Source organism: Macaca nemestrina, chromosome 9, assembly GCF_043159975.1.
Source record: "Macaca nemestrina isolate mMacNem1 chromosome 9, mMacNem.hap1, whole genome shotgun sequence".
Classification (NCBI taxonomy): domain Eukaryota; kingdom Metazoa; phylum Chordata; class Mammalia; order Primates; family Cercopithecidae; genus Macaca; species Macaca nemestrina.
The window spans coordinates 36,240,808-36,255,249 of NC_092133.1; the positions used below are offsets into that span (position 1 = coordinate 36,240,808).

At 48.0% G+C, this 14,442-nt stretch overlaps 1 protein-coding gene across 2 annotated transcripts in view; it reads right to left on the reverse strand.

The window, feature by feature from the left end:
* Positions 1-14,442, reverse strand: part of LOC105478449 (ubiquitin domain containing 1) — a 64,475-nt gene that overhangs the window by 45,165 nt on the left and 4,868 nt on the right. Inside the window, exon 2 of one of the 2 annotated variants that reach the window (XM_011735755.3) lies at positions 13,665-13,703. The exons of the other annotated variant lie outside the window; for it this stretch is intronic. The gene's annotated coding sequence lies outside the window, so the exon portion shown is untranslated. The remainder of the gene's footprint in view (positions 1-13,664; positions 13,704-14,442) is intronic. 2 annotated transcript variants of the gene reach the window in all.

Genomic DNA, 14,442 nt, shown 5'->3' on the forward strand with positions numbered 1-14,442 from the left:
TTCCTGTGCACAGAGCCCTGTGACATGCACAACCTCAGCCTTTCCCCACACCTCAGCAAGGGGACTGGGCAGAGACTGTCCCCACGTTGAAGATGAGGGAGCTGAGGCGACTTGGCCACTGTCACGGCTGCTGAGAGGCAGAGCTGGTGGGCCCAGGACCCATTCTCCAGCAGCTCCTCCTCTACCCGGGGACTTCCCTTCCTGCTGTAAATGTCTCCAGATCTCTCCCCCCTCAGCCACCACCAGCAGGCTCTCCAGCGGCGCTCCACTCCTCTGGCTGCCCATCTCTCTCCTTCCTCAAGCCAGGTTGTGCCAGGCCCCTCCCCAGTGCCCCTATCACTGGACCCTTGATCTGCTTCAGCCAGACTGTCGCCAAAGTTCGGGACCTCCTTGAAAGGATCGTCCATACCCCTTGCACTTCCATTCCTGACCCTCCCCTGCTGCCTGGAGTGCCACCAGCCTCCCAGGTGGTCTCCCTGTCTTCTATCCCGCCCTACCCCTTTCCCAGCTTCCCCTGCCATCCTTGGAGTCCAGCAATGCCCTCCCAGGTGCCCTGACTCTCCCTGGTCACAGGTTCCCTGTGGCTCCTCACACCTCCACAGCCCTGCCCTGCAGTCAGCATCCGAGAGGCCATTCAGGCCACACGTCCTACTGCCCTCCCCTCCCTGCACCCTGGCTTTGGTGCAGGTTGGTCCCCTCTCCCCCCAGTTGTCAAGGCGTGGCTCTCCAGTGTCCACAGAACAGCATCCCCTGACTGTAGGAGATGCGAGGAGATGGGAGATGGGTTTTTTTGTTTTTTTTTTTGAGACGGAGTCACTCTGTCACCCAGGCTGGAGTGCAGTGGCACGATCTCAGCTGCAACCTCCGCCTCCCGGGTTCATGCCATTCTCCTGCCTCAGCCTCCCGAGTAGCTGGGACTACAGGCACCCGCCACCATGCCCGGCTAATTTTTTATACTTTTAGTAGAGACGGGGTTTCACCATGTTAGCCAGGATGGTCTCGATCTCCTGACCTCATGATCTGCCCGCCTCAGCCTCCCAAAGTGCTGAGATTACAGGCGTGAGCCACTGCGCCCAGCCGAGGAGATGGGTTTCTAATGCCTGCCCTACCCAAAGCCCTGAAAGGGGCAGCCTCCCAGTCAACGAGGTCCAGTCCCGCACTAGCTGCCTGTGACCCAGAGAAGCCATTCACGGAGGCACTGGTGTGTTCAACCATGGCACATGCTGACATGTAAGAGGAGAAGCCTGGGTCCTCTGTAAGAGAGGGGACAGGAGCAGATGCTCAGACAAAAGCAGAGAGGCCACACAGCTCCCCAAAGACAGGGCCGCCTCCACTCCTGCCTGCCTTCCAGCCCCAGCTCCCAGGAGGCCAGGCTGCCCTGCTAAAATCCTTCCAACAAAGCCCCTTTCTCCTGAGCGAACCTGGAGGGGCTCCTGCTGACACCAGGCTTGGGGAGCCCCTGTCCCCTGACGGTCTGACAGCCCCAGCTGGAAAAGCCATGCATTTGGCAATAGGCAGGCTCTGCTGAGGGTCACTTCTTTCACTGTCTCCTTATGTGGCTATTAAATGTTCCACATAAACCCAGTTTCCTCGCTGGGACCAGAGCTCCTCATCAAAGCCTCAAGGAGCACCCGGCTTTGTGCTGCCAAAGTTCCCCTGTTCGGAGCTGCCTCTGATCTGCATGGTATCAGGAGTGGCTCCTGCCAGACCTGTTTCATCACGTGTGACCCCATCCCCTGGCTGGAGCTGAGCAGACTGAGGGTAGAGATGTGACACAGGTTGTGCCAACCAGACTCTCTCTCTCCCATGGGAATATGGACTTTGGATTGGGAGATCTCAGTACTTCTGAGTGTGGCTGGGACTGTGTGGGCTCAGGAGGGGGAAGCCAGGCTGCAGAGAAGTGAAGGAAGCTCAAAGAGAAGCAGAGCTGAGAGAGAAGGGAGAATCTAACAAGGTTTTTCTAATCCCTACTTAAGGCCAGGCAGCAACCCTGCCTGTGGGGTCCTGAGTGCCCCCGAAGCCCTATCATAAATCGCCCTTTTTGCTGAAGCTGGATTCAGTTGGTTTGTTACTTGCAATCAAGGAGTTCTAACACAGCTGGGATCTCCCTTGTGCTTCTCTGCTTCTCCAGGAATACAAAGCTGGCGCTCTACAAATACTTGCTGAATGAAGAAAAACTGGCCCCACATTCTGGCTTTCCTATATCTGCCAAAGGCACCACTGTGCTCGACAAATACTCTTTCTATAAAATGTGTAATTCAGCCTCAGGCAACTTAAATTAAATGCTCTTTCCTTGCCTGAAATGTATTAAATCCTCATTTTCATCTCTTCTTTGGGGCAAACCAGTGCTAAAAAGAAAGGCAGGCAGGAGTAGACAGAAAAAGAAACAGCCCTTCAACATGCAGGCCAGCAAGTCCAACTGCATCTGCAAACTGTGCCACTGCCTGGCTGCCTCAACGCCAGAAGACTCTGCCCTGAGATCTGTCCCTATGCCACACCCCCAGGCTACCCAAGATGCCCATCAATGCCTCCAAAGGTCACAGAGCTTGCAACCCTGCTTATGTGTTATTTATGCCAGATCCTACGCATGAGGCCAGACTCTCTGAAAGAAATCTCAGAGGATGAGCTTGCTCAGTGGTTTTCAAACTGTGTGCTCTGTAGGACCCCAGGACATACGTGGAACCCTCTGGGGGGTCATTCTCTCCAGCTTCAACCAGCGCAGTACCCAGTTGGTTGTATATATCAAGCTACCTTGTAAGCTTACCCCAGAAAGGGTTCAAGTAGCTTTGAAAAACGGTACAAGGACGGGCGCGGTGGCTCACGCCTGTAATCCCAGCACTTTGGGAGGCCGAGGCAGGCGGATCACGAGGTCATGAGATCGAGACCATCCTGGCTAACACAGTGAAACCCCATCTCTACCAAAAATTAAAAAAAAAAATTAGCCGGGCGAGGTGGCGGGCACCTGTAGTCCCAGCTACTCGGGAGGCTGAGGCAGGAGAATGGTGTGAACCCGGGAGGCAGAGGCAGAGGTTGCAGTGAGTCAAGACCATACCACTGCACTCTAGCCTGGGCAATAGGGCGAGACTCTGTCTCAAAAAAAAAAAAAAAAAAAAAAAACCCAGAAAAAAGGAAAATGGTACAAAATTCCCCTCCCAGACCAACTCCTTCATCACTCAGATGAGGAACCAGAGATTCATGGGCTTATACAGACAGGGCAATGAAGATAAGACGACCTTGCCCTGGTTCCTCGAGGCTCCTGACCACACCCCCACTGGATGAGTGCTGAATCTGAGGTGACCCTGCCTGCATCAGCGGAAGGGCGATGCTAACCGGCCTGAACAACGTGGAGCTGTCCTGATGCTAGTCCTCCGCTATATATAGTTTCTCCCTGAAATGACCTCATGCAGCAGCAAAGGTTTGTGGTGTGGCAAAACCTGCTGTGTCCCCAACAACTCTAGGGGAGGAGAACTGCTTCAGAAACTGGGCGGTAAATGGAAAAGAGAGGAATTTTGGGGATGGGGAGGTATGAGGGTGGCAGGTGGGGAACCAGCTTTTGAGACAACTCAAGAGAAATTCTTTCTCTGAGCCCCCGGGGCAGCAGTGGAGAACGGTAAACCTGAGACTCGCACGCAGTGGGTAATGAAAGAGTCCCAAGTCTGGTGTGGTAAAGCCACTGCTTCGTCCTAGGCTCCCACCCTGCCTGCTCACAGATGTCGGGTACCTCTTTTCAAACAACGACATCCATCTGCACCCCTTGAGCAAGAACCAACAGTGGTTCCCTTTGACCAAGTGTCCCCATATACTATTCGATACCTTCCATAATCTCGGTGGACACAATATATTTGATCTTAATGCCTTAAAAAAAAAAAAGGAAAAGAAAAGAAAAAGAGGCCGGGTGCAATGGCTCACACCCGTAATCCCAGCACTTTGGGAAGCTGAGGTGGGAGGAGTGCTTGAGGCCAGGAGTTTGAGACCAGCCTGGGCAACACGGCGAGACCCCATCTCTATAAAAAATACAGAAATTAGTCTGCACCTGTAGTCTTAGGTACTCAGGAGCTGGGGTGGGAGGATCACTTGAGTGCAGGAGTTCAAGGCTGGAGTGAGCCATAATAGCTCCACTGCACTCCAGCCTGGGCAACAGAATAAGACCCTATCTCTAAATAAAAAGAAACAGGCAGGTAAACACCAAATGAGAATGGAGACTCTGTCTGGGCAGTAGGAGTACAAAGATTTTCTTCTTTGAGCTTTCTCATATCGTTCATGTTTTTTACATGAGCACACTTTACTTTTACAATAAAGAAGGCTGTACTGCTTGCTTCTCTCCAACTTGCACCACTTCCTCAAATCACTAATCCTTCTACAAAGTATGCCCACTCATTCCCAAAATCTTTCTTATCCCAATCCCCCAAGGAGCAACCTGAGTACCACCACCACCCTCAGAAATCTTCCCATCTGTAACTCGAGTTCACAGGGACCTCTCTCATCCCAACTCTTTTTAAAAGGGTCTACACATTGCCTTTGTCTCAACTTGTCTACACTGTATGACTTAGCACTTGTCTACATGCTATCTTGTTTGAAGTGGTATTGCACCTTTATTTGTCTTTGCTTCCTCTCCCAAGTAGACCATAAGCCATCTGGATGATGAGATATACTTGTATCATATGTGCACACACATTTGCAGGAATGAGGCAGGGTGGAATTGTAGAAAGGGCACAGGAAAGGGAGTCAGATTTCCTGGATCGGATACCAGCACCACCTCTGTGCAGAGCAGACCACAGACAGTGGCTTGACCCCTCTGAACCAGTCCCAAGTTCTTCCAGCTGAATTCCCCAGCAATACCAATTCCCTTCCCCTAAAAGGCAAGGAAGGATTCTGTGCAAGCCTGCCAACCTCACGAGTTTTGAAAAAGAGATAATCTCTAGAATTGAGGCCCCAGGTACAGCCTACAAAAGGGGTCCCCATCCATCCCTACCCAAAAACTAGCACCAGAGGGTGGGCCAGACACGTGAAGGACAGGGCCTTTGGGTGGAAGTCTCTCCTTGCACACTTGCTCTGGGCTACGGCCCATCACAGACAAATGCCCAAGGAATGGTACTGTCAAAAGCAGCGGGCTGAACACTTCTGTCCAGGGCTGTAGAAAAAGTGCTTGGTGCTCAGTGACGGATCAGACATCTAGGCCTTGAATATTCCATGGGACATGTGTCACAGCAGGACACAGCTAGGCTCAGCTGCAAAACAGGAGGCATCAGCTGCAGACTAAAGGCCCAGTGTAGCTTTGCTTTTGCCTACTGACCCCAAAGACTGGCCCATCCTGCCCCTAGGAAGAGAGCATAAATAACAGTGCATACACCATGTGGGTTTCTAAGAAATGCCATTCAGGCCTTACAAAAAGTCATAATAGCAATAAGTTATGGCCAAATAAGGCCTCCTGTCTCCTCAGTAGCCAGACATGGACCAGGCAACAATAAGACTATCACACCAAGCCAGACCTAAATGAGCTCTTGGCTCTGTGGATCTGATATGAGAGTAGAGGGGAAAAGGGCAAAGAGGAAACAGAGGAGTCAGCCTGGGCTGTAAATACACAGTGCAAAGCACTGCTGTCCCCCCGGGAACTGCCTCCTCAGCTCCCCTGGACCCCTTAGCTCTGTGTGTTATGGATCTGCTGCCTCAGCCAGGGGGGGTGGGGGCATGTGGAAATAGGTTTGGAAAAAATAAAAACCACTCCAGTATTATTCAGTCCATCACTCTGAACTCCTTGAGGAGATGAACTGACTCTCCATGCTGCATTCCCCTCCCCTAACACAGTGCCTGGGATAAGGCCAATGTAGTAAATATTGAGAGGCAGTTTCTCATAGTGGCTAAGGTGTAAGCCCCCAGGATACAACTCCCAGGATTCAAACAGCAGCCCCTCCACTGTCACGAGCAAGTGTCTCGACACTCCCCCACAGCCTCAGTTTCCTCATTTGTAAAATGGACATAAATTAGGCCTGCCCTTACGGAGTAGATGTGAAAACTGTAAACAGTGATGTCAAGAATCCAGTAGAGTGCCCACCATACACATGGTAGGAGATTAATAAATGATACTGATTTCAGTGATGGCAATTCCTGGAGCTGCTGTGAAGGCTCGGGAAATGAAATGCTCATCCATGTGACAGTCTATTTTGGGGGAACAGAGCGCATTCACTAAGTTTAAAAAAAAAAAAAAATCAGGCCGGGCGCGGTGGCTCACGCCTGTAATCCCAGCACTTTGGGAGGCCGAGGCGGGCGGATCACAAGGTCAGGAGATCGAGACCACGGTGAAACCCCGTCTCTACTAAAAATACAAAAAAAAAAATCAATGCCATGTGTAGTATCCCATATAACAGAGGACAGTGTGGTCTGTGTCCCAGACACTGTGTGGGTGGTGGGAAGAGGAGGAAGGATGGACAAATCCATGAAGGTTGTCACAAAGTGCACTTTCGGGCACATTCGGATATATAGTGCAAGAACTGGCAGAAGTAGTCTATTTGCTAATCATGAATGGCAGTGATATCAGTAAACCAGCAATACCTGTTTAGGGCCCAGGGAGTCCTCTGTTGAAGTTGACAGTGAGGTGGGTATTGCATGGAAGGAACCTGAGACTGATAACCCAAATATTTCATTCTCACTGTGTGTCCCCCAACCCCTGCACACACAGTTAACATCACTGAACCTCTCCCCTAAAGGAGAATCTCTACCTCAGTGGACTATCAGGAGGATTAGATGAGATGTGTGTGAGTACCTACTACAGTGCCTGCTGCACAGTCAGTGTGCAATCAGTAGCAGTATACAAGAAATCAAACAGCAATTTTGAATCTAGGCATGCAGGGATGCTCATCAAGTGTGAAAGAGGCTCTGATGTGGACGTTTATCAGCAGCGTCTTGGAAGTTCACAGAGGAGGTATCTGCGGCTCACAATATGTATCAGAGAAATGCACAAAGCTCCAGGAAGGAAGCCCCGGGGACTCAGAGGTGTTCTGCCAAGCTGAAGATGGGCCACCACAAACAGAGGGCACTCACAGCCTTGACCTACTGGCAAAAAATGTTTCCATCTCTGTGGAGATAGCCTAGAAAAGTAGCCTCTGGTTGTTGCTGAGATCAGCAAGAGTTGTATGTAGGGTGTGTTGCAAATGATTTGTTACTAATGAGAGTTGATTCAAGCGGATTCAAGGCTATCTCTATGATAATCACACTATCTTGCAACTTGCTTCGGATTTGCCTTCCTGACTGAATGGGTCAAACAGTAGATAACCCAGGACACAATGAAGAAGTCAAGTTTTGCATATGAACTTCACTGGCTATGTATCTCAATGTGGGGGAAGTATAAGGCTGGTGGCAGCTGTCTTTAACAGAGCATCAAGCATGGTGAGAATAGTAAAAATAATAACTAATGCTTACTGAGTAGGTAATATGTCCCAGGCACCATTCTCAAGACCTGATGTGCAGTAACTCATCTAATTCTTATGACAACCCTATGGAGTAGATACTGTTATCTCCATTTCACAGATAAGAAAACTGAGGCCTCAAAATTCCAAATAACTTGCCCAAGGTTATATAGCTAATGAGTTGGAGGAGCTAGGATAATAAAATGCAAATTGGTACTAAATGAATAAAACATTTGTCATAACCACCTGTCACCAAAGGAAAACTATCTTATAGATATTCTCTTTGACAGACCTCAGATTTTGCAAATCAAAGGAAATTCATGGCTGGGCAAGGTGGCTCATGCCTGTAATCCCAACACTTTGGGAGGCTGAGGTGGGTGGACCACTTGAGGCCAGGAGTTCGAGACCAGCCTGGACAACATGTTGAACATGTTGAAACCCCATCTCTACTAAAAATACAAAAAAATGAGCTGGGTATGGTGGCAGTAATCCCAGCTACTCGGGAGGCTGAGGCACAAGAGTCACTTGAACCCAGGAGGCAGAGGTTGCAGTAAGATCACACCACTGCACTCCAGCCTGGGCAACAGAGTGAGCTCTGTCTCAAAGGAAAAAAAAAAAAAAAAAAAAAAGGCCAGGCACAGCATGGTGGCTCACGCCTGTCATCCCAGCACTTTGGGAGGCCAACGCGGGCAGATCACGAGGTCAGGAGTTCAAGACCAGCATGGCCAACATAGTGAAACCCCGTCTTTCCTAAAAATACAAAAAAATTAGCTGAGTGTGGTAGTACGCACCTATAATCCCAGCTACTCAGGAGGCTAAGGCAGGAGAATCGCCTGAACCCAGGAGGCGGAAGTTGCAGTGAGCCGAGATCGTGCCATTGCACTCCAGCCTGGGCAACAGAGCAAGACTCCGTTTCAGGGTGGGCGAAAAAAAAGGAAATTCATGGCCAGCCCTTGTGATTGCACTCTGACTCCAGGGGATGAGCCAGAAGGTGACCAGAACAGAAGGTGACCAGGCAGGACTAGGGAGGCTATACTTGCTCCTCCTAAAAGTTGGGGTGGAACAATGGTCAGTACAATATAAGTCATCAGCGGAACAATGAGCTTTGCGTTGTTCCCCATCTAAGCATCCCCTGTGCCGTGTGTGGGCACTGTGCTGATCACATCACATATACGATCACATTTCATGCTTGACTACTCTAAACGATGTACGTTTACCCCATTTTACAGATGCAGAAACTGAGGCTCTGCAAAGACAGTAGTGGAACCCCTTCCCTTTCCATGGCTTCTGCCACTTATTCAGTCAATAACCTTGAGTATCTTAACATCCTCACCAAGTCTCAGTGTCCTCATCTATAAAACGGGAAAAATGAGTCCCGTCTTGCCTATCTAACAGGATGGCTGAGGAGATCAAATGATATATAATACTTGAGACAGCATTTTGAAAACCACAAAATGCTGAGCAAAGCAAGAGATCATTAATCTTATTAATTACAAAGAGTGACACCTGATTCTGCAAGCACTTTGCTAACATGACTGTGCCTCTTTTCCTTCGGGAATTTGGGAATAATTCAAAGTTTGCAGAGCGAGGACACTCTTTTCTTCAAGTCCCTGGCATCTGGGTGTTGGAAAGCGGAGGTTTGCTCTGGGAGAAGGAGGAGGAAACAATAATATTTGCATTCTACTTGTGTTTCTCTTTAGGAACACAATCTTGGCTGAGATTCTATTGCCTCCAGCACACCCAGCCCTCAAACAACATTCAACGCATATTTATTGAGCACCTACTATGTTCCAAGCACTTTGATCCAAGATGAGGGACTCACATGACTTCTAGGTGTGGAGGTGGTAGTCTTGGGGTGGGGAAGTTAGAGGAGGAAGGGACAGCAATGGGAAAGGAAGGCAGTGGCTATAGTCCTTGGAGTTTTGCAGACTTTACAGCTGACCTACCAGCTTCTTTCCATGGGGGTGGGGTGGAAGCTGGTCAGGGCTCACAGCACAATGGAATGAGCTGTGAGCACTGGAATGAATCAACGTCCTCAGGCTGAGTTCCAGCTCTGCCTCTTAGCATCATAACCACTGGCAATCCATTCACTTTCCTGGCCATCAGGTTTCCCATATGTAAAATAGGTAGGCATGTTCCCATAGGTAAAATAGGGAGAATCAAATAAGATGATGTTTGTGAAGGGATCCAGCAAGGGGGTGCCTAAAGGTGCTCAACAATAAACTCATTAAAAAACTAAACTAAACTAAACTAAAAAAGTGTTCCCTTCTTCCCATTCTCATGAGGATAAACTACACACTGGCCCAAAGCGTGGGCTCTGAGATCAGACACCTGGGTTCCAGTCCTGGCTCTGCAGTTTACAAGCTGTGCAGCCTTAGGCAGCAGACATTACCCTTCTACGGCTCAGCTTCTTCATCTGTGAAAAGGTGATAATAGAATCCACCCATAGGGTGGTTGTGAGGATTAACCCAAATACTGCACATGATGCTCCTAGTACACGGCAAAAACCCTGCAAAGGTGAGCTGCTGCTAATTACATCTCTCTGAGCCTTTAAAAACAGCAAAACTCCAAGTGCGCAGGCTGGCAACTAAGATTCAGGCTACTTGGTTAGTGACTGGCTGCCTAGGCACCATTCACCCTTTGCTCCTGGTCCCAAGCCTTCCAGAGGAAAAAGGTACAAATGACGAGTCATCCCTGTCCCCTCAGTCTCCCTCCCCATACCTTGCTGAAGGTGTTCCAGCCCCTTTCCTGCCAGGTTCCTCATTTTTTTTCTCTTTTTTTTTGAGACGCAGTCTCGCTCTGTCGTCAGGCTGGAGTGCAGTGGTGTGATCTCGGCTCACTGCAACCTCCGTCTCTCACGTTCAAGCGATTCTCCTGCCTCAGCCTCCTGAGTAGCTGGGATTACAGGCACGTGCCACCATGCCCGGCTAATTTTTTGTATTTTTAGTAGAGACAGGGTTTCACCATGTTGATCAGGCTGGTCTCGAACTCCTGACCTCGTGATCTGCCCAGCTCGGCCTCCCAAAATGCTGGGATTACAGGCATGAGCCACTGTGCCTAGCCAATTTTTTTTTTTTTTTTTTAATAGAGACGAGGTCTCACTATGCTGCCCAGGTTGGTCTTGAACTTCTGGCCTCAAGCAATCCTCCTGCTTTGGTCTCCCAAAGTGCTGGGATTATAGGTGTGGGCCACCATGCCCAGCCTCTATGCACAATTCTAACACACTCAGATGTCTATTTTCCCAGAGATTTGGAGGGACTGCTCTTTGAGCCCAGCATAAATGATCACTACATGATAAACCACTTCACACCCATTAGGATGGCCATTATAAAACCAAACCAAACCAAATCAACAAAAAGCAGAAAACAACAAGTGTTGGAGAAGATGTAGAGAAACAGGAACCCTCGCACCCTGTTAGTGAAAATATAAAGTGGTGCAGCTGCTGAGGAAAGTGGTATGGGGGGTTATTCAAAAAATTAAAAATAGAATTACCATTTGATCCAGAAATTCTACCTCTGGGTATATACACAAAATAACTGAAAGCAGAGACTCAGAGAGCATTCACCTTTTGCTCCTGGTTTGCATACCCATGTTCACAGCAGCATTATTTACAATAGTCAAAAGGTGGAAGCAACCCAGGGGTCCCATCAACAGAGGAATGAATAAGCAAAATGTGGTGGATACATACAATGGAATATCACTCAGCCTTAAAAAGGAAGGACATTCTGACACATGCTACACCATGGAAACTTGACATTATGCTAAGTGAAACAAGCCAACCACAAAAGGAGAAATACTACATGATTCCACTCATACGAGGTATCCAGAGTAGTCAAACTCTAAGACAGAGAGCAAAATATCAGTTGCCAGAGGCTGGGGGGAGGAAGAAATGGGTAGTGCTTAATGGGTAAAGAGTTTCAGTTGGGTAAAATGAAAAAGTTCTGGAGATGGGTACTGGTGATGGTTGTACAACAGTAAGTACGAAGAATGTACTTATGCTACAAAACTATAGACTGAAAAATTTGCTGTTACAAGTAAATTTTACATCATATCTAGGTAACCACACTTAAAAAAAAAAAAAAGTAAAGAAAAAAAGAGAAGTGACTACTGTCTACCAGGCAGAAGACAGAGCAATGATTGTAGGTAGAAACATGAACCCCCAAAGCACAACAGCTGGGAACCACGTAGTTTGGGGCCCACTGCTCTAGAGTCTCACAAGCCCGGTGGCCTCACACTATTATAAGCACAGTAACTGATCGGGTAGGAGTGGCTCTTCCCACTCAGAGCCTTGAACAGGATTTAAGAGCCTTCCTGCAGCGCCAGTGTTGCTACATGGAACCTTGAGGCAGGGCAATCCCAGAATGGGCTCTCCCCCAGCAATTTCCCTCTGCCTACCACTAGTTCCCTCCCCCACCCCAGCTCTCCTCTTTGGGAGGTAACACTTTTGAGAGAAGGAACCTTTTGTGGTCCCACCCTCACCAAGCAGGCGCTCTGTACATACCGGTATGAACTCAACAACCCCTAGTCCCAAACCGGAGGTTCTTTCCGAGCTGTATGTTAATATTTTGTTCAGAAGCATATCATTCATTTCAGAAAGATTTCCATCCAAAAATAGTTTTTAAACATTTCTTTTATAGTTTTGCTCCTTAAAAAGAGTAAGCTTCAATGAGTAAGTTGGAAAAATCACTGGCTATGGCTTTTGTGTGTAAAAATCCTGGTAGCTTGGAATAATAGAAACTTTCCAAGTTCACAAAGTCTCTTTTTATCCAGGGTCTCGCTTTAATCTTACAACCTCTCTGAGAGGTGAGCAGGGTGGCAGTCATTCCATTGCACAAATGGGGAAACTGAGGCTCAAAGAGATCAAGAGGCTTGTCCAAAGTCACACAAACAACTAGGAAGGAACAGAGACCCCAGGCTTCATTTTCCACCAATGCCAGATGAAACTCTGGGTTGCGACCTCATATCTGAGCACACTGTATAGCCATGAAAGTAATTTTAAAACCACCATTAGCTTATTTTATCTCCACAGTATCTCTCTGAAGTAAACTGGAAATATTATCTTTTTAAAATGGAGGATCAACTGAGCAAGAAACAAATGACCTGCCCAAGATTACCACTCAAGAAAGTGACAGAGACTAGACCTCCTCTCTTTTGAATACACTTGACCTCGACCACTTCCCTACAATATCTTGACCTCTGCACACTCACAACTTACAGGAGCCCATGCAGTTTTTATGTAGGTTGCACCATGTTTCTGTGAACTAGGCAGGGGATAGACATACCTTTGTTCTCTTTCTAATGGCTGGGCAAGAAAAAAGAGATTATAGAAATCTTTAGGTTCCTTTTCAGCTCCAAAATTCTATGATTCTAAAAATTCTCCAGCAAGTTGATGGGTAAGAGAGGCCTGGAATCCACATCACCTGATTTCCTGACTTGTAGTCTATTAGGCCACCCTATCCCTGCCCTGCCAGCTAAGGACTACAAACATCATGTGTGCCTGGGAGAGGGGGTCCACTCTGACATAGGTGCACACATAAAATGCCAAGAAGGTGCTACTGCCTGGTTAGGACCCCAATAGTGAGCTTCACTTTGCCCTCCTGCTTCAGCCCTGGTATCTCCCAGCAAGAGGCTCGCATACCACAGGAATCATATGTATCCCAGGTATCTGATATATACCCAAGCCTGGGGCAAGAGAGAAGCCAGTCCCAGAGAAAGAACACCACTCTGAGGTTGCAGTTTAAGTCCCTTCATTAAGATACCTGCCTTAACACCCATCTAAGGTAGAAGATCAATCAGATGTGTTCATTTATGCTTTTCTATAGACTTCCCCAACTCTAGTTTTATCCAACAAATATTTACCAGGGACTGCTCTTGGTATCACAGAGTGAACAAATAAAAATATCTGACCACATGGAGCAAGGGAAGAGAGCCAAAGTCAGAGGATGACACAGGCAATGGAGCAAAACAAAACAGGAAAAGGAGGTAGATAATGCTGAGAGCAGGTGGTAGAGGGAAGGGGATCATTTTAAATGAAATGGCCTGGGAGGGTTTGACTCCTTAAATAGGAGACTGGGACAAGGAGAGAGAGGGACCCATTCAGATATCAGGGGGTTGAACAAGGCAATGGAGAGCATGAGATGGCTTAAGAAAGGTAAGCAGGTGAAAATCATATCATATCTTGCAGACCAACGTAAGGACTCTTGAATGAGATGGGGTGTCATAAGAAGGCTTAGAGCAAAGAAGTAATGAAATCTGACTTACAGTTTAGAGCATCACGCTGGCTGCTGGGATGGAAATACTCTGTCGGGAGACAAGGGAGGAAGCAGGAAGGTCAGTTCATAGGCCAGTGGTAGCTTAGACCAGGATGAAAGTGGTGGAGATGGTCAGAGTCAGGTTCAGGACATATTTAAGGCAAAGCCAACAGGATTTATTGATTAAATGGATGTGAGGTATGAGCGAAAGGGAGAAGTCAGGGACGACTAGAATTTTAGGGGCCTCAGCAACTGGAAGTATGAAATCATCACGAACTGGGATGGGAAAGACTTTGGGAGGTACAGGGATGGGATGGGGGTTCATTCTGTTGTGGACATGTTAAACTGAGAAGGATTTAGACAGCAAGTATGGTGAGCAGGCAGCAGAATATCCAAGGTTGAAGTTGGAGAGAATGGGCTGAAATTATAAATGTGGGAGGAGTCACCAGCACATATAATACTACATAATTCTATGTATGATCATGTGTAATTTGCATGACTATGTGTTTACTGTCTGCCCCCTGCAAGCCTGTAAGCTCCATGTGGCCAAGGACCATGTCTGTTCACAGCCAGCAGGGTGCTTGGCACTCAGTAAATATTTACTGAGCAAATGGAGAAGTTGCCCAATTACTCTCTCAAGAATAGCCACACAGCCCACACAAGAAGCAGACTCTCTCGCAACCACAGTGCCAAGCCCAACCAGCCCCAAACAGGGCCCTGGGTCTGTCCACCCCAACCTTGAGATTCCAGAATGTAAGTGGATACGCCTGGCACATCACAGAGTCAGA